Genomic DNA, 24,610 nt, shown 5'->3' with positions numbered 1-24,610 from the left:
TACACATTCATAAATGTTTTCTTAATTTTCTCTATTTTCTAGCCTCAAATTTTTTTTTTAATTTTTCTTAATTTTTGGTTCTATTTTATAATAATAATAATTATTATCATAATTATAATAGTCCTACAATTTTCCAAACATAAAAATGGTAACTAGGATGCATTATTTTGCCCTATATGCATCATTACTTGAATCAATTTTATGAACCATCATCATATTTCTTAATTTTACGAGTTTTACATGACTTGAATAATTAAATTTTTTCATTACAATAACCAAACATTTTGAAATTTTGAAATTATAGCACTTCAACAAAATACATATTACTTCAATATCAAATTTCACCCCATATGCACCCCAATTCCATGATGGAAATAGAAATAGAATCAAGCCATCATATCGAGCCACCTCATCATCACATGCTAGCACATCTTATATATCAAAATCTATAAAATCATCAGGTGCATCACGCACCATGATACAATATAGCTCTTCTTTCCTTAGCTCCAAAATTTCTAGTACATCATGCATAAGTGAATATTCCACCCCCTGATGATGATAGCATGGAGAGAAGCGAGGGGTACTACACAAATAAGCGGACCTAAAATTGGCATCGACAATGCATTTGCGACAGAAAAAGTGACAATACCCAGGCGAAAAAAAGCGGTCCGAAACTCGAGCGTATCATTTTGCGCAAAAACGAACGAAAGAGGGAGCAAAAGGGAGATCGAACTGCATCTTGCATTTGAGAGGGAGAGGGAGAGAAAGAGAGAAAGAGGGAGAAGGAGTCATGTGCATATTGACCATTGTCGTCATAAACTTTTCTTCTATGAAATTATCATCATTAATGGTCATAGATGGCTGTGCCATCTTAACATTACTTTTACTTTCTCTTTTCATTAAGTCCCATGGGCTATTAATCTCATAGGCAGCTACATGAGTACCTTTCCATAGTTTCCTAAGCTCAAGCATGGTATCACTTACGGGGCAAATGATGAAATAATTAACCACATGACTATCCAAAAATCCCACTAAACCATTTAGGATTGAAAGATTATCTGTTGGGTTATGGGGATTCTTCAAACTAATTTTCATGCTAATGACAAAGGCTTTAATTAGTTCCAATTTAAAATCCATATCTTCAAGGTAGCTCACAAGTAGAAACTTAAAAAATAGGTCCCTTATAGCCAAGGTTTTGAAATTACCACTTATTAGCAACTTTCGGTAAACATACCATGTGTTGGAACCTAAAATAGGCCTAGTACTAGCTCTAATAGCTCTAACCAATGGCTCCTAAACACACCAAATGATGCCACACACCCTTGCGGCTAGGAGTGTCTGGGTACTATAAAATTTTCTTCTAACTATCGTATTTGTATATATAATTTTTTATTATAGTCCAACTAATTACTCCTCTTAACTCCAAGCAAAGGAGTTTTCCACAGGTAGGTCACTATCTCACTCGAATCATACACATAAAGGGCACCCCCCCAAACCAAAAGATGTAGCCCCTATGGCTCTCGTACACCCTAGGCATTGGCCCCAAGATGCACTATTTGAATCATATAGAATATCATACAATACTCCTATATTCTTGATATTTATTGTTCAAGGAGATTGTTGATAATCTAACATAATCTTTTGTCCAAGGATTAACAATGTAACCTATAGCTAGGGATCATCTTCAACTCCATGTAGGTTAATGAGTTTGCAAACAATTGTTATTCATCCAATAGATTTATTATGATATCATGCTTATATGCATATGCAAGGTGTATCCAATAGATTTATTATGATATCATGCTTATATGCATATGCAAGGTGTCCTGCCACATGGCGCTCAAACAATTCTAACTAATAAAACAACCACGTGATATGTGAAACCATTCTTTTCATGATTTATTCTAGCATAATGCGGTGTTGAAATGATGGAACCACGCTAACCCATGCCTCCACTCCTTTAGATATTCGCTAAATTCCTAAATGCCTTATTGCGATACACAAACATTTAGTTTTTCATTGAAAAGATGTAAGATATCAATATCCATTTCATATTTCTGCCTTATATATATTCATTTTTATATTTTATATGTCATTTTACATAGAGGCTACCCTTACCTAGCCACTTTAACACAAAAGCAAGTGTACACTAAGACTAAGACTCTGAGGCTAACACCCAAGCCCTACTATTCACTACACATTCATAGATGTTTTCTTAATTTTCTCTATTTTATGGCCTCAAAAATCATTTTTTTATATTTTTCTTAATTTATGGTTATATTTTATAATTATAATTATTATCATAATTACTAATAATCCTACAAGTTCCTAAACATAGTTATGGTAACTAGGATGCATTATTTTGCCTTATATGCATCATTACTTTAATCAATTTTATCAACCATCATCATATTTCTTAATTTTAGGAGTTTTGCATGAATTGAATAATTAAATTTTACATTACAATAACCAAACATTTTGAAATTTTGAAATTATAGCACTTCAACAAAATACATATTACTTCAATATCAAATTTCACCCCATATGCACCCCAATTCCATGATGAAAATAGAAATAGAATCAAATTTCCTGTGAATTTCAAATTGCTATAAAATATTCTTAGAAATGCTTTGTTTTTTATGATTTCATAGTTGCTTCAATAGCCCACTGATGTTCCACAAAGTTGCTAATAACTACCTTCGTGTTTCTTTGCTCCATTTCTTACATTGTAATATGTTTCAGCACCCATTCCCCCTCATCCTTTTAGCCCATATGAACAATAATTATAGCATGAGAGAGACTAAAAACTAAAGTTTTGATAGAATACATCATTCTCAACAATTTTTGTGGCAATATTTAATCAAATAATTTGAGGAATCCATGGCCAAAAATGCTCTTTTGATCTTTGTCATTTGTGAAATACCATTTTATGGGGATTGAGGGAGTGTGCCAAAACAATGCCCCCTCCGCGCCCCCCCCCCCCCCCCCCCCTTTCCCTTCGTTGAATTTTTTAAGTTGTAATATTTGTTAATGTTAATTAGCCGAATAGATAGTTCATCTACTTTATGTTTGCGGCTAAAATCGAGGGCCAAAATGAACTTGGATTCAAGATCTAAAAACACAACTTTGTTCTTGGAGCCATTTTCTACTGACTTGGCCTCCTGGATGCTATTTTTAGCTTCTAGCATCCAAGAGAAATTGAGTGTTGGAATTGCTTTCAACCAAGGAAAACATAAAACAACTAGCGAAAGAAGAAGGAATTTATTTTGGAAGATAAGGTACACCCAAGATGTAATTAATGTAACATTACTCATATGCATCAAGATTTTTCTAAATGCCATCTAGTAATACTCTATTTGAATCAATAGATTCTACGATGTCGGAGCACATAGGTTTGAAGGTCACCACAGAGGTTTGGCAAGATAGATGGAGAAGTGTCTTCAAGAGATAAGTAGATACCAGTGAATGTTTAAAGGTTCAAGAGGTACTTCACGGTCAACCAAAGGGGTTTGAGAGAGAAGAATGTATGAGGGTTCAAGAGCTTAGACTTCGGAGATGGTAGAGATAAGATAAGGGTTGAAGGTTTAAAGTTGAGTTCTCAAAGATGTTAATAGAGCTTCCAACTGCATGTTCTTAGCAAAGAACACAAGAGTATTACCTCATAAGATCTAACTCAAATCAAGCTTGTTATATTGATTGTAAAAGCAATCACAAGATATGTATTCAAGTACAATAAGCTGTCATATATCATAAACACCTCTACATCCCATCAATCATACATGATGCCAAAGCTTTCCATGATTACATTTAATGTAGACTGATAGGGATAAAAGATTATGAGTCAAATACAAGCTTGTAGAGCAAAAGAGACTTGCTTCAAGAAAGCTTCAAATAGAGTTCCTGATAAGGATAGGTTACTACAATCAAGAAATAAAGAGAAAAAGCTCCTCTATCAATGATCTACAAACATTGCCCTGCCATAGGGGAACATAATACTTGCATATTTTGTCAAGATGTCTTCTATAGAGCAAGAAATGAATCAAAAGAACACTACTGTAGCTAATTCTCTGATTATGGCTAAAGATATGAGCCCCAAATCAGCTGAAATATCTTTCGGGATTCACCTTTTATGATAGCATGAGATTCCCCTTTCATGGAGTGCATAGATCAGCCAAATGCAAGTGTCTATCACACCGTATGAAGCAATAGAGATGGATGCCTATTTCAGACCATATGCATGGCATTAACCTTCCGAGAAGACTCTTTGATAAAGTACAAAGTAGCCCCTATATTCAAGAGCATGTAACAAGAAATAGGTAGCTTCCAATAACCATGTAGGAACATGAGAGAAGAAGGAAATGCTGTTACCCTTGTCTGCCCTTTTATTGGCTATCTATTTCAGCCCAAAGCATGTACATAGAGAAATCAAGATGCTCTCTTGATACCCCTTCCATAATGCTTATGCAATGTCAACTTGCATCAATCATATCAATGTCAAGTAAGATCAATAATCATGAATCTTAAAGAAGAGAAGGATATATGCTTTTGTCCACAATACTTTGTTTGGGTTGCCTATTTCAGTCTACTTTCATCACATAATTAAGTCAAGAAGGCTTTTTGATACTCCTCTCTTCGAGCTTCTACAATGGTACCTTGCAGTTAGCTTTCAAGAGCAAGAAATGAACCCCCTTCTGAATGGCTGTTGCCCTCCTCTTTATACATTTTTACCATGTTTCTCACAACCAAGAGTGGCCTTCCATTTTCGTCAATGCATGGGAAGAGAGGTACTTGCATGTCAAGTAGAGTCCTCTTAAATTGCTTGTGGTTGCATGGCTTGACCTCCTCCTTTGTGTGGTAGCTTGGACTCCTCTCTCCCTTCTCCATGCATGGTGCTATGAATTGCCCAAAATTTGAGGCAAAAAAAATGGGTTGATCTGCCTCTACCACAAGCTTAATGCACAAAGATTTTGAAGTCTCATTATTCATGCCAAGTCACTTACTCAATGTCATGTGTACACTAGGTTGACCATATACATTTTGGAGAGTTATAAGAAGCTTAAGAGAGTAGTCTTCCTATTCAAGCATAATGGAAAATAAGCTTGCAACCAAATAATTGAACATTATGTTGGAATGGAAATAGAAGTGAAGGATAAGAGTAATTGAAGTAGGAAGAATAACTTATTTTATGAACTCTCTAGAAAGTTTTAGAGTAGTTGAAAAACAACAGAAAGTGTTACTTTTCATCCATGGGCAAACATTCCCATGACATTCACCCCCTCCAAATCTGCACATCCTTCAGCATGCGCCACTTCTTTGGATTTGCAGTATTAAGAGAGATCTTCGTTTGTCATGTCTTCATCTTCATCTTCTAATCCTTCTTCTTCTTCTATGTCTTCATGCTCTTGGATTATATCCAATTCTTCTAACTCATATGTTGAACTTTCTCTTCATTTGAAGAGCTTGATTCTTTTTCCAACTATGGGTATCTTCATGCTTGTCCCATCCAATTCAGCCAATGAATATATGGCATTGTCATGAATGACCTTTACCACATACAGGCCAAACCAATGCTTTACCATCTTCCTAGAAGCTTTGTATTGATTGTCTAGGATGCTCTCATAGACAAGCACATAGTCATTTTCTTGAATAGCTCTTGGCCAAAGTTGATGTTGCCTATCAAATCTTCTTTTGTTCTTTAGTCTTGTTGTTTTTAGCTTCTCAATAGCTGCTTGAACATCTTCAAGCCTTCTTTCTAGTTACCATATGTGCAAAGTCAATAACTCATCTCTACTGATGTCTTCCTCCCAGGGTAGAAGACTCCATGTGAGAATAGATTCTTCAATTGGCATAATTGATTGCTGGCCATGCAGAAGTTCATTTGGCATATAGTGAGTTATGGTATTGTGAGTAGTCCGATGAGCCCATAATGCGAAAGGCAACATTTTAGGCCATTCTTTGATCTTTCCTCTATAAGACTTTGCTAGAGCTTTGAGAATAGGTTGATGCTCTCTCACACTTTTCCCATTGCCTTCAGGATTCTAGGGTGATGTCAAATCCAACTTAATACCCAATTGAGCAAAGAAGTTGTGTGCCTCATCGGCATCCAACTGTGCTCTGTCTGCGATTACTTTGCCAACACTGCCATAACTGAAAAACACTTCTTCAAGCAAAAAGTGGCAAACAGCTTGAGTGGTCTTGGTTGTTAAAGCTTTACCTTCAACTTGATTGGTTAGAACTTCTCTTGCAAGCACTAAATACTACATATTCCATATCCATGTAGGCATGGTTACAAGATCAATAACCCATCTATAATGTATAGACAAGGGATAAGTTGGTTGTAACCCATCTCAACGCAACCATAGAGTACATCTGACACACATAATAGGTTTCAACAAAATGCTCTATGTCTTGATACCTGTTCTACCACTAGTATTTTTCTTTGACATTAATAAAGTTTCCCCATATGCCTCTATGGCTGGGCCACAAACTTTCATGAAATTCCTTCATTACCTGTTGCTACAATCTTTTGTTACCTAAAACTTGGACATGCGCTCCTTTCTTCTTCTTTGTGTGCTTCCATACATATCCATCTTTAAGAAAAAAACCATAAGATTTTCGCTTGATATGCTTGAATTCCTCATCAGCCCAAGTCTCCTTTTTCTTCATTGTGCTCAAATATTGGCCAATCTTCTTCATAATCTTCTTCAAGGAAAGGAGCTAGAAATTGGGTAATACAATGAGCATGCTTTCTTCTAGCTAACCACCCTTTTTTCATAGGCAAATCTTTAATCTTTATTGTTGTTACCTTCAAGATCTTCTTGGCCAACAGCCCATCCTATCCCAATGGGACTTGTACCCATTATCAACAGTCATGGAATGAGATTCAACAAGTATAGACTCTTCAACTTCATCTTCTTCCATCAGCTCCTCTTCATTGTCATATCTTGCGTGTGACAACATGTCAGCAAAACTAGATTCTCCTTTCCTACAATATGCTTGAATTCGGGGTTGAGAGATTTAATATATGCAATCCATCTTAGCATAGCAATGTGTCGCTGGGTGTAGAGCAGTTGACAATCATGCCCAAGAGTGAAAGACAATCAATTTCTACCACTATGGAAGCACCTATAAAGTATTCACAATCACACTTTAATGCTGTTACAACTCCCCCAAATTCCCTTTTTACTTGTGCATACCTTCTTTGTTGTTCATTGAGAACCTTTGCTCCAAAACGAATTGCATACCGATTACCTTTAAGATCTTCTTAGCTAATAACCCAAATCCTTTCCCAATGGGACTTGTATCCACAATAAGGATGATGGGTTGTCCATTTGAATAATTAACCCTTTTAAGAGTGGGGGCTGAAAGTAACAGCTTCTTTAATTTGTGTATAGTGAGAGTGTGCTCTTTACCCCAAAATTAACTTTGGCATTTTCTTAGTAAATAATAAAGATTTTCAGCTATATGATTAAAATGTGGTATCCATATGTGATAGAATACACATGCGCCAAGAAATCTTCTCACCTTTGAAATATTTGTACATTTTTCTTGTATTATTCTAATGGCATCTATCTTGATTAGTGAAGGTTTACGTCCGTAGGGGCCACACAGATGTCGACCACTAGGAGTTCTTCAACTCCAGAAATCGATTTAGCTCGAGGATGGGTAAGATGAAGCTCTTCTAGCCTTGTTAAAATCATGTCACAATTATAAATATAGTCAACTACAAATCTCATGCAACCATGTTTGTCAATCTTCTCATTCCTTTCATAGACTTCACATCCCTTGATAGGTACATCATCAAGAAAAGGGAGAGTAAGTTGTGGAATGAAGTCCCTCAAGACTTTTTGCATGACATTCATCATATATGCCATGGAATTTGTTGCACCTTGTGGTAGAGTACACATGCGGGCCAATCCAAGAATTATCTTAATTGTAGTAATGTCTTGGCTCTCTAATGAAAGCTAAAATTTTTCATATCTTGAATATAGGTCTCCCATGGAATAAATTGCTCTACGTGCAAATGCTTCAGTAAACTCCTCAACTATTGGACCCGCACCAAGATTTTGGATTGTGACTCGATTAGTAGGCTATAGATCTTGAACGAATCATAAAGATCCAATTTTCTTGGGCATAGTAAACCATCGATTTTAGTAAGGTACTGAAGAAGGTTCTAAAATCTTCATTCTGATCTTTTCATTTAGAAGTTCCAGTAATTTGGGCAAATGCGACCTTTGGAAGAGGAATAGGCTTGAGGTTTCAAGGCACATGTGGAACCGTAAAAATGACCATAGGAGCCACAATATTTGGATCCACACAGCATATTCACTTGGCTGAAATGCAAAATCTTTGCCATAATTCATTTTCATTTGTATAAAAGAGTGTTTTTTAGCTAATAAAAGGAAATAATTATCACCTATTTTGAGTTCTTTTATAATGTCAAATGTAACTTGTGATCAATGTTGGTAGGGTCACAAAGACTTGGCTAATTTCAAATGTAAACTTGTGACCAATGTTGGTAGGGTCACAAAGACTTGGCTAATTTCAAATGTAAACTTGTGACCAATGTTGGTAGGGTCACAAAGACTTGGCTAATTTGTTGCCCTATCAGCTAGTCCTTCAATTTTAAGAGGTAGTGGGACTACCACATGCTTGACTTTCTTATCCACCATCTTGTATTTTGTTTCCACTTGCACTTCAACCTTGCTGAGAAAACCAATATCTACCCTTTCAACAAATTCTTGAATTGCTTGATAAAAATCCAATGTACATACTTCTATGGACTGATTTTTTGCCTAATTTTCTACATGAACAACTGCTTATATTTCACCCAATGTGCCAATAGTAATTAGCCCAGAATAGATGCCTAAAATATCTTCATTTTTAGCCACCTTGTCGTAAGTTTTCAGCTCTCTTTTTACATGACATAAATATTTTCTTTCAGCTTTAGTCATGGTTGAAAGAGACTTATAACAACCCATACTATTGGTTGTACATACATGTAGATTTGCTAGAGACATAGCTTTTGTAGCATGAGGAGGCACAATATTTTTACATGAAGCACTATCATAGCCTCCTTTTACAACAGTGCAGGCCGAAAACCCTTGAATTCTCGAGCATTAGGAGATGCAAGATAATCTCACAATCGATCTCTATTTGGATGATGGTTAACACACACAGTTAGAAATTGGACAAATCATGTATTATCCTTGCTTCAGATTCAAGCATAGGAAGAATCATCATAAAGAGATTTTGTTTCTAAGTGGGCTTTAGAAATGAAAGGTCACCCAAGAATGATAGGGTAACTATAAGAGTCTTGAACAAAGAAGTGAAATTTTTCTTTTATGTCTCCAATAGTTACCTACACATTAGGACATGACATAGCATATAACTCTCCAGAAGAATTGTTTGTAACTATCATTTGCCAGCATGGATCATTATCTATGGGCCATCCGCCACTTTCATAGAGACTCCTAGCCATGGCATTTATCTCAGAACCATGGTCTAGAGTGCAATACATGGTGTTTCTTTTTCTCCAATTTTTACAATTGTCTCCGTTGTTGCTCTAGCCCAATGTGTACGGGAGTAGCGACTGCTTGGAATGAATTGAGCTTCTTCGTCATCATGCAGGGGTGGTGTAGACGACCTTTTTCCTGAGAGATAGGCTGCCTAACTGGCTTGGACTAGCCGACCATTATGTTTTTAGCCTTTACTTCTTCAATTTCTGCATCCATGCTTTCTTTATCTTATGCTTCAATTGCTGCAATTATTTCTTTAACAGCTTCAAGCTAAATCCCTTGTGCATTCAGCTTCTCTTCATCCTACACAAATACTCAAAGAACTTGCAAAAAAGCATGCATTGTTTCTTCAGCATCATCACCAACATATTGTCCTTTTTTTAATTACATTAATAATTACATCATGAAATTCACGTTTGGAAATTCTAAGAAATTTTCCTAGGGTAAAATCAATTTTACTTCCGAGAATTCGTTCTTCTAGGACTCTTTTGAGATCAGTTTGTAGTTTCTATGTCACAGTACAATTTGTAGCCTAGCTGCTTGCCTTTTTGCTTTCCTTCATTCTTCTTAATTTGTGGCACATCATCTTCCATCTCTTGATCTGGGGTTGAATTTTTAGTAGGATTTGGTTGTTCAGGCGTTCTTCTAGTTACCCATTTCGAAGGGCTAGAAGGAAAAGAATGAGGATCATCTTCTATTCTTCTCTTTTCTTCAACCAATACTTCTTTATGATTGACTTTAGCCAAATGTGCAAAGGCGGGGAAAGAATCTACCAGTTGTTCCCAACCAGTTATTCCTCGAATGCACTGACTGACATTGTCAAATCATATTTGGCTACTTTTCCACGTTCCATTTGATCTAATGCCTACATCCATACTTTAGATTGCACATCAGCTTTACATACTTTCAAATTAGATTTAGTTGGTTCGATTTGTAGCCCATATGTAGCTATATCAATTGATGCGTAGGCATTCCTTACAACTAAATCTTCAAATCTTTTCTTCATTCAACCATTACCAAAATTTTCCCATCTTTCCAAAATATGAGCTTTTGTGTTTTAGTCTCGTGGAAGGTAGTACACTTCCTCTTGTCATGTTATTGGTTGTCATACCAAATACAATGCCTCTTATAGCCTTCTCTCATGGATCTTTAAGTTGATGTGCATCCTCGTTCTTCAACTTTGACATCGAGCTTCTCTACTTTGAAACTAATTTTTGTAAGATTCAAATGAAGATCTCGCATGCTTTTAATGAGTTCATCCATGACATCATTTTTAAGAGGTGGAATAGAAAGAATAGAAGAAGAAAGAGTTAGTTGATTAGTCAAAGGGATAGGGGTTTTTGGAGGTGGAACAAGCTCCATCAATGGAGTTGTTGAAGTTTAAGGAGATCCCAATCTTAGTCGCATCCGCTCTCTTGGAGAAATCATGTTAATTGTATTAGTAACATCTGCCCATGCGGTTTCAACTCCTCTTTCAGAGATAGCATCCTCTAGGAGATCAACAAGCTTCTCTTGTAGAATAGGATCTACAATCTTAAGGAATAATTCAATCTTCTGACCTTCCATACTTTGTTGGTTTTCAACATCAAGTTGTCCAAATTTACTTTCAAATTCATGGTATAGAGCTGTTGTAGCTAAACCTTTGATGGGTTTCTCAACCCAATCAGTGAAACTTTTCTTCGTCATAAGGACAGGGTCTTCTAAGAAGAATTCTTCACGTAGGGATTTTTTGAATGTAGCCCAATCCACATCTTGCTAAAAAAGACCATATATTCTCTCTTGAAGTCCATGCTTGGATAGTCTGGCAAAATATCGACTCCATGCATGTTGCGGTACACCAAAGAAGAGCATTTTTTCAACATATAAGTGAATGAAAATAGAGACATTTTGACCATTAAATTGTTTTAATTATTGCCCAACTTCTTATAGGGCCTTGAGATCGATGGAATGAATCTTCTCTTTGTCTTGCCTTTTTTGTTGTTCTGGTTGTAACATTTGAATTAGTTATTGCTCAGTTTGCTACAGTATGCGCACCAACTGTTGTAGAGTATCTCCTGAAGAATCCCCCATCTTGGAATTTTCTTGCAACCGACCTTCACGTCCAGTTCAACAATGTCAGAGCATGTAGGTTTGAAGGTCATCGCAGGGGTTTGGCAAGAAAATTGGACAAGGTTGATGGATATGTGTCTTCAAGAGATAAGTAGATTCCAATGAATGTTTAAAGGTTCAAGAGGTACTTCACGGTCAACCACAGGGGTTTAAGAGAGAGAAGAATGTATGAGGGTTCAAGGGCGTAGACTCCGAAAATGGTAGAGATAAGAGAAGGTTTGAAGGTTTCAAGCCAAGTTCTCAAAGATGTTAATCGAGATTCCAACTGCATGTTCTTAGCAAAGAACATAATAGTATTACCTTATATGTTTTATGGACTTGCATATTTTGTCAATATGTCTTTTGTAGAGTAGGAAATGAATCAAAAGAACACTAATGTAGCTAATTCTCTGATTATGGATGAAGATATCAGCCCATATATCTTTTGAGATTCACCTCTCATGATAGCACAATCTTTCCGTATCACGGAGTGCATAGATTAGCCAAATGCAGGTGTCTATCACACCATATGAAGCAATAGAGATGAAAAAGGACTTGTTGTCCACAAAATCACTATTTGGGCTACCTATTTCAGCCCATATACATGGCATTAACCTTCCAAGATGGCTCTTTGATAAAGTACAAAACAACCCCTATATTCAAGAGCATGTAACAAGCAATAGGTAGCTTGCAATAAGCATGTAGAAATAGGAGAGAAGAAGGAAATCCTGCTGCCCTTGTCTGCCCTATTATTGGATACCTGTTTCAGCCCCAAGCATGTACATAGAGCAATCAAGATGCTCTCTTGATACCCCTTCCACAATGCTTATGCAATGTCAACTTGTATCAAGCATATCAATGTCAAGTAAGCCAATGATTGATCATGAATCTTCAAGAACAGAAGGATATGTGTTGCTTCCCACACCACTTTGTTTGGGCTACCTATTTCAACCTACTTTCATCACATAATGAAGTCAAGAAGGCTTCTTGATACTCCTCTCTTCAAGCTTCTGCAATGGTAGCTTGTAATTAGCTTCCAATAGCAAGAAATGAACCCCTTCTAAATGGGCGCTGCTACCCTCATCTTTATACATTTTTACCCTATTTCTCATAGCTAAGAGTGGCCTTCCATTTTCGTCAATGCATGGGAAGAGAGGTACTTACATGTCAAGTAGATTCCTCTTAAATTTCTTGTGGTTGCATGGCTTGACCTCCTCCTTTGTGTGGTATCTTCGACTCCTCTCTCCCTTCTCCATCCATGGCACCATGAACTGCCTAAAATTTGTAGCAAAAAAAATGGGTTGATCCTAGTCTACCACAAGCTTAATGCACAAAGGTTTTGAAGTCTAATAAGTCATGCCAAGTAACTTTCTCAATGTCAGTAGTTTTCCTATTCAAGCATTGTGGCAAAGAAGCTTACAAGGTAGAATCAAGGGTTAGAGTTCCAACAACACACTCTTGCATCATGTTTAATGCTTGGTAATTTACATGGCTTATATACAACTTGTGGTGAAAGAAGCAAAGTAGGGTGGGTTTTAACTTCAAGGTAGTCATGGCATTGTCTTTATTCAAGGTGGGAACATTTGACTTAAGGCAGGAAACCAAAGGATGGAACATTATGTTGCAATGGAAATAGAAGTGAAGGACAAGAGTAATTGAAGTAGGAAGAACAACTTATTTTGTGAAATCTCTAAAAAGTTCATCCATCAGGGCAAACATTCCCATGACAATGATAAGCACCACCTTCACCAATTAAGCAAGATATCATTGAGCCTCCCTCTGTGGGGCCAACCTGGAGTCTCAATTTTACCTAAGAGAGATCCTTGCATCAGAGCATGCCAAGGCAGAATGTGTTGAACACCTAAATGATGATCAAGACAACTCCTTGTCTACCATATCTTCAAAGTGCACCATCTAATTCAAAGGCATGTTATGAGATTATATGCACAGATTCTTGCAAATAGCAGTTATGCTTGACTTGATGACTTGAAGAAAAAGGGAAGGTGTAAAGCATGCCTTTTATGTAAACATGCATGCTTGTACATGGGGGTGGGAAAAGAGTGTCTACACCCATGAAGTAGCAAAATATGTATTGTGATTTGTCAAATCGGGATGACATTTCAATTTTAAAGATTGCATATTGGCCAAGACATGGGAGGATGTATGAAGCAAATTTTGTTGAGATGTATTGATACTGGCAGAAGGTGCCACGATTGCACAATATTGATCTAAGTGTGATTCCAAGCTCTCGTAAGGGCAACATGTATGAAAATATACATTTAACAATCATGTTTTTGGGGAAAATCATAAACATAACGGGTAGAAAGAGAAAAAGTGAAGCTTTTTTTAAGGCTCCATTGGCTAATTTTGTGTGGGGTCTGTAGCAATCTTTGCGAAGAAGCTCTCAATGACATGGCCTAATTATATGGGCAACTGCATGTTGTAAGATGGTTTCTTAATGGAGTACATGATGAAAATTGAATAGTTGATGAGGAGACAAATACACTTCAACTTTTTCTTCCTAACTAGGTGTGATGATTCATGCATTGATGTGATCAAGAGAGCTTGTTAGGAGGCATAAGGTATTGAGGATGATAGCTTGAAAATAATGCATCTTTTGTGCAATTGTGGGAGATATACATATGGGCTAGCTCAATTAGGATTAGGCAAGGCCATTTCCGATGGAGGCCATATTTGCACCAATTCTAGTGGGAGAAGGACTAAAGGAGGAGGCAATCTTCAACGGAGCCACCTGCTACTGGAGGAGAGAAAATATTCTAGGATGATTACTTTAGGAGGAGCTAGAAAGGAATTGTAGTTGCTGCTGGGAGGCAGCTTCTCTTTCTTTTTGGGAGATTCAAGATGTATGTGCGGAAAAGTATAGAGTTTTTGTAGATAGAGAAGATAGCCAAGGGGCATCAAGGAGAGAGTTGACCTATTACAAAATGAGAAAAGAGAGACCAATTACTAGTTGTACAAGTAGTGTGATTGTGGACCAAGGACATACTTAGTATAGGAGATTAATAGATTGAAGAAGATGAGAGTGCAATAATTAGAAAGAACTGTAGCTATGTTAGCAAGAGATCAAATTAGGGAGGTAATTCTGGCAAAATATCATGACATGATTATCTTTAGGAGGGAGGTTACTGATTCAAGGGTCCCCTTCTTTGCATGTTGGAGATGAGGATAATGTAATCATGAAGATGGAGGAGTGACTCACATGTTTGCATTTGAGCACTGATCAAGAACAATCATTGGCTCTGTGATTATGGAGATCTGTTTGCATGCAATATGGAAGATGACTAATTTCTTTTTGAAAGCTTAAACTGATGTTTTATAGCTTAGAAACTCTTAAGGTCTCATGAAGATCTTGTGATGAATGTATCCTTTCTGGAGATTATTTTATACCTCGTCCCCATCATCAAAATTGACCCCAAAATATTCTTGCCAACTCTCACTTGATGCTATCTCTCCTTTTCTTCCACCATACCTAACTATTACCACCACCATTACAAGAGAATCTAAAAAGAGGGGAATCCATCTATTAGGGGTTGCAATAATCATATCCTTGAGAAAAGTTACTTGAAGTCAATTTCACTTGAGATTTTGTACTATAGGTTATGAGATTATAGACTCACAAAAAGCCCAAACATAGTGCAAGGATATATGATTTTGGGTTTCTCTCTTGATCTTGAAAATTTCGAAGGGAATTCTTACTTGGAGATGATTGCTCTCGTACTTCAATCATGCTTTACTATTTTCCCTTAGCAGATTGTGGCTAGATACAAAGATCCCCAACAATACTCGTCATCATCGCTAGTCCATTAGTAATCCCTGGCTAACTACTCAATTTGGTTCCAAAGTTTTCTCTCAAAGTGCAAGGGTATTATGAAGGCTATTGCAAACTATACTTGCCAAATTATCCACAACTATGAGCATAGCTATACAAAACTCACAAACAACTCCAATGATATCCCATGAATCCAATGAACTAGTTGCTAACACAATGACTACTAACCAGGTCCCCATTCATGCAACACTTCTACTCAAGAGAAAGGTTCTTCAATTCCTTCTACCCCTTGGTTGCTCCTTCTCCACCTAATATAGCATCTGTAGTCAACATAATCTCACAATCATCTAGCTTGGATACTCCTGTTTTTGGCACAACCTTGTTTGTTTTGAATTTTCCTCTGCAAGAGGATATCCTTTTTGACATGTACCATGTTCCTCCATATATTGAGTGAATGAATACTGATACTCTCGGCTAAGAAAGTTGAATCAATCTATAAAATTAATAAAGACTTATCTACCCAAGTAGAAAGATCCCCATTGCTATGCTTTTTGTAGCTCGACTCCACGTTTGGCACCTTTGCCAAATTATTTGCTATAATTGATCTTGGACTAATTGATGTTGATATGATCATGCTATAACAACATACACTATGACCTACTTGTAAAAAATTACATAGCGCAGCAAACAAAATCTGAGAAAGAGATAGAGATAGAGAGTACACAACAAATAAGAGGAGAATTAGAAAATTTCTTTAGCTCCAAGAAACTCATACAAAGATGGCTCTGTCCACTCGTGCGCTTCCACTGTGAAGCTCATATGGCGATCTAGATAAAAGATAGGTGAAGAGCTTAAGGCTAGCTGGAATAACTCTTACTGGGTGAAAGATAGATGATCGATGACTGTGAAGGGGTTTAGCTTTTATAGCCTGCGAAGGCGGTTAGGTCGGCCCCTTTTAACTCCCTTACCCCGCAACTCAATGCAATGTGCCTCGAGTTGCTACCAGCTTAACTACTCAGTCCAACCCAAAGATTAGACCCACAATGGTCACATTTTTGCCATCCGGTCACTATAGACCTCATCTGATATACAAGTCAGGACTCAACCAATATCCGGGCTCACATTTCGCTTCTCCTCGTAATGGGGGCCTTACAACTTTGAGCACCTTGGATCATTGGTGACACCTTATGAGGGTGGGGCATTGAGCATATCTAACACTACTCTCCCAAGTTAAGAAGCTTGAGAAAAATTTGCACAAGAGAGGAAGGCAAGACCAAATTGCCAAGATTAGACCAAGAAATTAACTCTAACTTGATCCCTTCCTTTTATAAGACAATTCACTAATTACTCCTTATTTATAGTATATTCACAATTACAACTACTCTCATAATTGTTTGTGTACATCTTGGTACTTCTACATTTGGGTGTAATCCTAGAGATTGAGAAACCTTATATTTGGTCTTTGGTGCCTGATACCAAGAGGCATATTCCACGGTGGATTCCGTGAGGTTTTATAGTGGATTTTGTAAAATTATATTTGTTTACCGGGGCTCATACACAAGGTGGATTCCTTGTGTGAAAAGTTGATGGGGACGGCTATCCTTTTCGGGCGTCACGTTAATTTAATATGCAAGTGGGTGATTCCATAGCGAGTGATTCCACAAAATACATATTTAAATTAATGGACGTTTATGAGTTTAGAGTGCGCACTCATATGAAATTAAGGTTAGGACAGAGTTCCAACCTATTTATTTATTTTGTAGTTGAAGACTGCTAGGTATTCAGTTTTGTCGGTTTAATTTTATTATTTTCTAACATCTATGAATGCTTCAATTGATGTGTAGAGTAGACGGCGATGGTGCTGGGTAGCATTGGGCGATAGCATGTATACAAGTTATTTATAAAAAATTATCATTTTTCATGGGTGGGCGTCTTAGGCATGGCGCCAATATTTATTTTGATGCACTTATTTATTGAAACATTGACATATATTTATTATTTTATATGCGCATGTACGCATGATTTAAATATTCATTATTGGTCATTATATTTGGGCATAACTCCACTCGTAGGGCACCCAACCACTTTATTATTTATTTGGATAAAAGCAAACACAAAAGCTAAAGCATGCTAATTGTAAATTTGGGCTATTTTTTAGCTTGGAGATGAGTAAAATATTAAATGCATGCTTTGTGGAGTGCTCACACAAGGCATGGGGGGAGATGTTACCCAATTGGTCTTTTTGCTTCATGTTGTGCCAGTATATTCTCTTGGATTTTGAGCAAAAAGTAGAGTTCTTTGTTCTTGGGGACCTTCTGGCACTCGCTACATATGCAGATGACATCCGATTTGCACACCAGTAGTATCAGAGCGAAGTTGAGATCGAGGGCTTCCAATCGCTTACCAACTCGCGTGAAAGTGAAGCTCTTGGAACAAACGGGCACTACAGTCAATCTCATGATAATCCATCAATACCAGCGCATTCCTGGCGATGAAGAACCCCCCTGCTACGTAGTCGAATTGCGAGGGACCACTCTCTGGAGGCGAAGGACCTCCTAGGAAGCTCGCTTATGAACATGTTTTTTTTTCTCAGTTAGCAAACAGAAAGAAGAAGCTTCATTGAGTTTAAAATTAGTTAAGCTTAAAAAGCTTAAAAGAAAGCTTTAGCTCCATAAATCGGTCGACTGCGGCGGCAGCATGCACTGACCGCCGCCAAATCCGTCAACGACACACTCTTGTCTTGGTTGACAGCAAATGATTTATTAAAGCTTTTTAATTAAATCTTAACTCCTTTCTAAGCTATTAAGGTCTAAAACCTTCAAATTTCGATCTCCTCTTAGCGGGCATTCACACTCAGACTAAATTGAATTCGTTTCAACCTCCATGCTAGCCCCTGTCTACACTTGCGTTGTGACAGAGACGAATTCCAGCAATTAGAGAATCACACTCAGACTGTACAAAATACGTATCAGCTTGGAAGAAGGCCAACATCAATTTCTGTAACCATGAAGAAGAAAGATTGCTAAAAATCCACAAAAAAAAAGCAACCCTTGTAAACCCGACCTTGAGCTATGCTCATTCCGCTAATAGGATTTCGAGTGTGTAAGGTTGTTTGAAATTCTGTAGGATGACCGATCAAAATATGGAAGATTTTATGGCTGAAGGTGATTTACGAAACCAATGATTTAAAAAAAACCAGAACTAATTATGATGCAGCTTCAAGAGGAACGAAGAGTATGTCAAACTTTGCAAGCTCAGTTGGCCAATCTTCAACAATCTACTGCCGATCAAGATGGACCGCAATCTAAAGATGTTATACGATGTACGATGGATGTGACACTTGAAGCACAATCTATTTGGAAAGAAGCCAAGATAAGTAATAGAAATGTCAAACTTCGTACTTTCAATGGGTTACGCAATGGAAAGACTGTACTTGCTTTTATCAGTCAATTTGAAGATTATTTCCATGAAGAACAGTATGTCAAAAAAGACAAAATTAAGTGTGTCACTAATCAATGTGGACAGAGCATCACTATGGTGGATTGTTGTCCGCAAAATCATTGATTGTCCTACTACTTGGGAGACTTTCCAAAAGAAATTTTTGCAAAATTTTCTTCCACCCCAATTCCACGAAAAAGCAATCAAACAGTGGGATCTTCTGCAACAAAGAGATCACGAGCCTATTTCACAATATATCGAGCATTTTTGGAATGCTTTATTACAACTTTGAATGCTCAAAGATGTACCTGAGGCGACCCATAAGCGCAAGTTTATGTCTCGTTTGCTGGGTCACTTCTATGCGGAAGTGAACATGTTCAAGCCAACGACTCTCGAGGATGCAATTTCCTTGGCCCATGATGCTGAAGATAAAATTCGAGGACGAGAGAAGCGACCACAACAATTCTCAAAAAATGGTAACTTTGGTACAAATAAATTCAATTCTAACTTGCGAAGATTCAATCAAAACCGCTTTGTTCCATCTTCATTCTATAAATCTTGGACACGATGTCGTAGAGTTCACGCAAAGGCTGCTGAACACCGGGTTCAAGATATAGCAAGGAAAGAGGCTAACAAGAAGATCTCAATATTTGATGCCAAAGATCACTATATTGCTTGTCAAGTACTTTATGAGAGAAGAGTCAAAATAAATGACAAAGCATAACAATTTGTCCACTGCTTCACAATAAAGCATAAGAGCTTGCTTTTCAGGGCACCAAGTAATTCTCTCATATTCAAGACTTAATCATAAACAGCTTACTACTTTCAGTCTAAAGGGTACTTTAAATGAAAGACTGTTTGGATCTGTAAGTAGCTGAGATCACAAGGTACCAAGTCAAGGCCATACTTCACAATGTAGGCTTGCAAATTATTACCATCAACAAGATCCTTCTTGCTGCAACTTACAGGAAGAATGTTGAGAAATGTTATAATATCTGGAGCTTTCAGCGAGAGCATTTATCAAAAAGCCTCAATGTCTCTTTACCACAGCCCTGCTATACATAAGCTTCATTCATGATGTTCCATTTAGAGACATTATTCAGTTAGATGCACTTCAGAATATTGAACATAGAAACTGCATTGTTCACATTGTGAACTCCACGTCAATGGTAGAATCGGACTCCAAATAGAACCAAGACAGAAAATTCAAATTGCCTACTCCCGAGTTACTGATGAGGACATAAGAGGCATGAATGGTGCACACAAGCTTTTTCTCTCTGTTTAAATTCCTCAACAGCAGGCGCACTAAGGAACAGCCTCTCAAGCAACTCTGTTGTCATCATTATTGCTCCTCCAATGCTAGATTCATCAATGGTTCGAAAGAACCTCTTCCATCCGACATACACTCCTTCAATGATGAGGGCAGTCAAGTCCTCAAGGAAGTCCAGCGTGCATACTGTAGCTTCTTTTGTGAAGAGAGGATGCCCATCCTTTTTAATCTTGAACTTTTGCTGCGACTGCATAGTTTCAAAGCAATCATAGTAGAAGATTGGGTTCACAAAAGGCGGACAGTCGGGCTCATGGTTGGGGGAATCCACGAAGAGGACGTTGGGAAAAGGGTTAACATTCTGTAGCAAATAACTGATACAGCCAGTGAGGGAGACAATTCTCATCCAAAAGACTTCCTTCTATAGCAGATCAATCGGAATCAAGGCGAATGTGTTTGTACAATGAAATTGATCCTTAATGGAAGGCGCGCTGAAGCAGGGAACTGCTCTTTTTCTCTCTCTCAGAATGGAGAATTGTAGAGAATCTCTAATGGCACAGAGGAAAGGAAAATATCTGAGAATGTGTGCATATATCTGTGTGTCAGTGTGTCACAGAGAGAGATACTGTTTCCCTTCCCTTATCATCGTACTGGAACAGGAGCTCTCCCTGGCACAATGGTTCCAGGTGCACGGGCCCTGGCCCTTAGAGCTGTAACTCGCCCAGGACCAACACCAATACCTACTGATCCTTTTCCCCAAATTTTGGTATCAAATCTCTTAAACATGGGTGCATTCTTTAGCTTGTCAGGGGAATTCGCTTCCCCGTATAAAAACATGCTCCGATTGCGAGACTGTCATCCTTTGCGGTGTAAGTGATGTTCTCAGCTGGCAATTCCAGTTATCCTCGGATTCGATAAGGAATCCCTGATAAAGTTCCCTGCTCTTGAGCTCGTGGAGATGATATGGCCTTCAGCTTCGTGCAGCAGCTTCATGGGTATACCCAGAGTCTTGATCCTGATACCGAATGCTGCTGAGAGTATAGATTTCAGTCCATCACGTTTTTCCGCTCGTTGTTTTTTTTTTCCCCCTTTCGAGCTTCCTTCCACCATAATCCCCCAAAAAGCATTGCCCCCCCCTTCCTTTTCGTCACACACTCCTCTTTTCCCTCCCTTCTTAGCATTTGAAATCCCTCATTAGCAACACTGTCGTCAAGTCTCTTTGCCAATAATGGCATGAAAATCTCTCACCAGCATTGGATAAGGGTGAGATCCAGTTACGGACCCTAAAATATAGTGTGTAGTCTCTTCATTTGTAACCCAGAACAAGCACACACTGTAACAGTGATAACTCCATGCTTCTCATAGCACATTTCAATGCTTAGCCTCCTTCTTTCCAACTCCTGGATGTGGAGGGTTGTTATCATTAGGTATTTTTGATGTAGCTGGAGAAGGAGAAGACAAAGTCCTAACATGTTCACCAGCATTAGTTGTGCTTTCCACTCAACCTTGCTCAACATAGGCTGAAAGCATCTCATCATATTCGCCACTTTTGTCTCCAACTCCTCCCCACTATACTCATACGCATTAAATAAATGTAATCACAACAACTAAATATGTACAAAGTACCAAATCCCATGCACAACTTTTGGGTGGTTTACACACCTCAAATGCGCAGCAATACGACATCCACCCCTCTAAACATGCGCATCCTCCGGATGTGCCAACTATCCAGGATCATTCAACTCCGCAAACAGGTCAAGTCCATTTACTGATTCTAGTAAACCTGTTTCTCCATCAGCTTCATCATCTATGTCTTCTGTCTCATCTGCTTGTCTTTCTCCTATCTGCTCTTCTTCTGTCAATGCTTCAAGTGCATATTCTTCATCTTCTCTTCTCTTGAAAATCTTGACTCGTTTTCCAGCAATAGGCACCCTCAATGTTGTTCCATCTAACTCAGCCAGCTCATAAGTACCATTGTCAAAAACCTTTTTCACTTCATACGGCCCAAACCATCTTTGAACCATTTTTCTCATGCTACTATGCTGATTTTCTAGACTACTGTCATAGACTAGAACCCAATCTCCTTCTTTTATGGCTCTAGGCCTCAAGCGATGCCTTAAATCAAACCTGTCCTTATTTCTAAGACGGGCTGCCTTCAAACGGTCAACGGCTAGCTGCACATCTTCTGTCCTTCTCTCTAGTTGACGAATCCGAAGGGCTAATAGCTCTTCCCTTGATAAATTCTCATGCCACGGAAGAACACTCCAAGTGAGAGCACAAATTTCAGTAGGCATGACAGGTTTTTGCCCATACATCAACTCCGCAGGCATGTATCCAGTAGTCACACTATGTGTAGAGCGATCAGCCCACAATGCAAAAGGTAGTAATCTCGGCCAATCTCCAATCCGACCTCTACAAGCTTTTGCCAATGCTTTAACTATTGGCGGATGTCCTCTTTCACTTTTTCCATTTCCCTCTGGATTATAGGCAGTAGTAAGAGCAAATTTAATCCCAAGCCGTGAGAAGAATTCTCTAGCTTCATCAGCATCTAGCTCTCCACGATCAGCTGTAATCTTGCCTATACATCCATACCTGCAAAATATTTCTTCCAACAAGAATTTACATACTGTAGTGGTGGTCTTTGTCCGCAACGGTTTACCTTCAACATAGTTTGTAAGATCCTCCCTAGCCAAGACAAGATATCTCATCTGCCAAAGTCCCACTGGCAAAGTAACCAAGTCTACCACCCACTTGTAATGCATACATAGTGGATATGTCGGATGCAGCTCATCACGATGTCGCACTAAAGAGTAAAGCTGGCAATCCCTGCAAGTCTCCACAAAGTGGGAAACATCTCTATACATGCCTTTCCACCAATATTTCTCCTTGATTTTCTCATAAGTGGCCCATACTCCTCTATGACCAGCCCAAGGACTCTCATGAAACTCTCTCATCACCTGTAACTGTGTCTCTCTATCGCAGACAACCCGCAAAGGTAATCCGCCTCTTTTCTTTGGTTGCTTCCAAAGAAATCCATCCTTGAGAAAATAACCATAGGCTTTCCTTCTGATCTTCTTAAACTCTTCATCTGTCCATTCATCTCTTTTGCTTAGTGTGCTAAGGTACCTGCCAATCTGCAACCAATCTCCAACATAAAGTTCTTCTGTAAAAGCCATAATATCAAAGACATGACAAACATGATCAACCATAGTGGCTGAAATTTCTGCATCATCCTCTTCTGCAAGTAGAGTCTCCTCATCATCATACCTGGCTCTAGACAACATATCTGCCACTGGATTATCCTTCCCTGCTATGTGTTTAAATTCCGGATTTAATGACTTGATGTATGCAATCCATCTCAACATAGCTATATCTGGAGTAGAGCAACTCGTGATCATACCAATCAACGGCAAGCAATCTATCTCTACCACAACTAAAGCTCCAATAAAGTACTCCTTGTCACATTTGAGAGCCGTGACAATCCCCAATAACTCCCTCTTGATTTGCGGATATCTCCTCTGTCTCTCGTTTAGGACTTTCCCCCCAAACCGAATAACATACCTATTTCCATCTGCATCATCCTGTCCCACAGCCCAACCTATGCCAATAGGGCTAGTATCAACTGTCAACTTGATCGGCCGTCCACACTGATAGTCCGCCTTGCGTAGAGTAGGAGCTGATTGCAACAGCTTCTTGAGCTTACGCATGGCTTTTGAATGCTTCTCATCCCAATGAAATTTCTGCCCCTTTCGAAGCAGCTGATAGAGAACATCTGCAATATGAGTAAAATGAGGAATCCAAATCATGTAAAATACACAAGCTCCCACAAATCTTCGCACCTCTGAAGTAGTCGAGCAATACTCTGCAATCCTGTTTATGGCATCCACCTTTGTAGGAGAAGGTTTTCTGCCATAATATCCAACCATATGCCCAACTATGATGACTTCATTAACAGCAAAGACAGATTTCAGCCCTGAAAGTGTCAAATTTACCTCCTCTAATCATGTCAATATTTGCTCACAAGCAATCAAGTGGTCAGCCACAAACTGTCTACATCCACGCAAATCAAGACTTTCATTCTTTTCTTCTTCTGCACAACCCTTAATAGGCACATCATCTAGAAAAGGCATGGTATACTGCGGAATATAGTCTCGAAGAACTCTATGCATAGCATTCATCATATGAGCAACTGAGTTTGTAGCACCTTGAGGCAAGGTACACATCCTCACAAGACCAATAGGTGTCCGCATAGTAGTAATATCCCTGCTTTCCAAGGCAAGCTGAAACTGATCATAACCTGAATACAAGTCACCTAGTGAATAGATGGCTCGTCCTGCAAAAGCCTCAGCAAATTCATCCACAACTGGACCTGTTCCCACATTCCTGATTGTCACTTTGTTCACGGGCTGCATATCCTGAATAAATCTCAAAGTACCATTCTTCTTTGGTACAGTAAACCACCTGTTAGAATAAGGTGCAGAAGAGGGTTCCAAAATCCCCATTTTAATC

General features: G+C 38.4%; 2 protein-coding genes across 2 annotated transcripts in view; one reads left to right on the top strand and one right to left on the bottom strand.

The window, feature by feature from the left end:
- Nucleotides 1-24,610, bottom strand: part of LOC148033415 (10 kDa chaperonin, mitochondrial-like) — a 140,154-nt gene that overhangs the window by 51,592 nt on the left and 63,952 nt on the right. The window lies entirely within an intron of this gene.
- Nucleotides 1-24,610, top strand: part of LOC148033416 (10 kDa chaperonin, mitochondrial-like) — a 133,642-nt gene that overhangs the window by 51,368 nt on the left and 57,664 nt on the right. The gene's annotated exons all lie outside the window — the stretch shown is intronic.

The sequence above is a fragment of the Lygodium microphyllum genome, chromosome 7 (genome assembly GCF_053477565.2).
Source record: "Lygodium microphyllum isolate KBCC chromosome 7, Lygodium_microphyllum_v1.1.10, whole genome shotgun sequence".
Classification (NCBI taxonomy): domain Eukaryota; kingdom Viridiplantae; phylum Streptophyta; class Polypodiopsida; order Schizaeales; family Lygodiaceae; genus Lygodium; species Lygodium microphyllum.
This window is presented reverse-complemented; position numbering and strand designations above follow the sequence as displayed.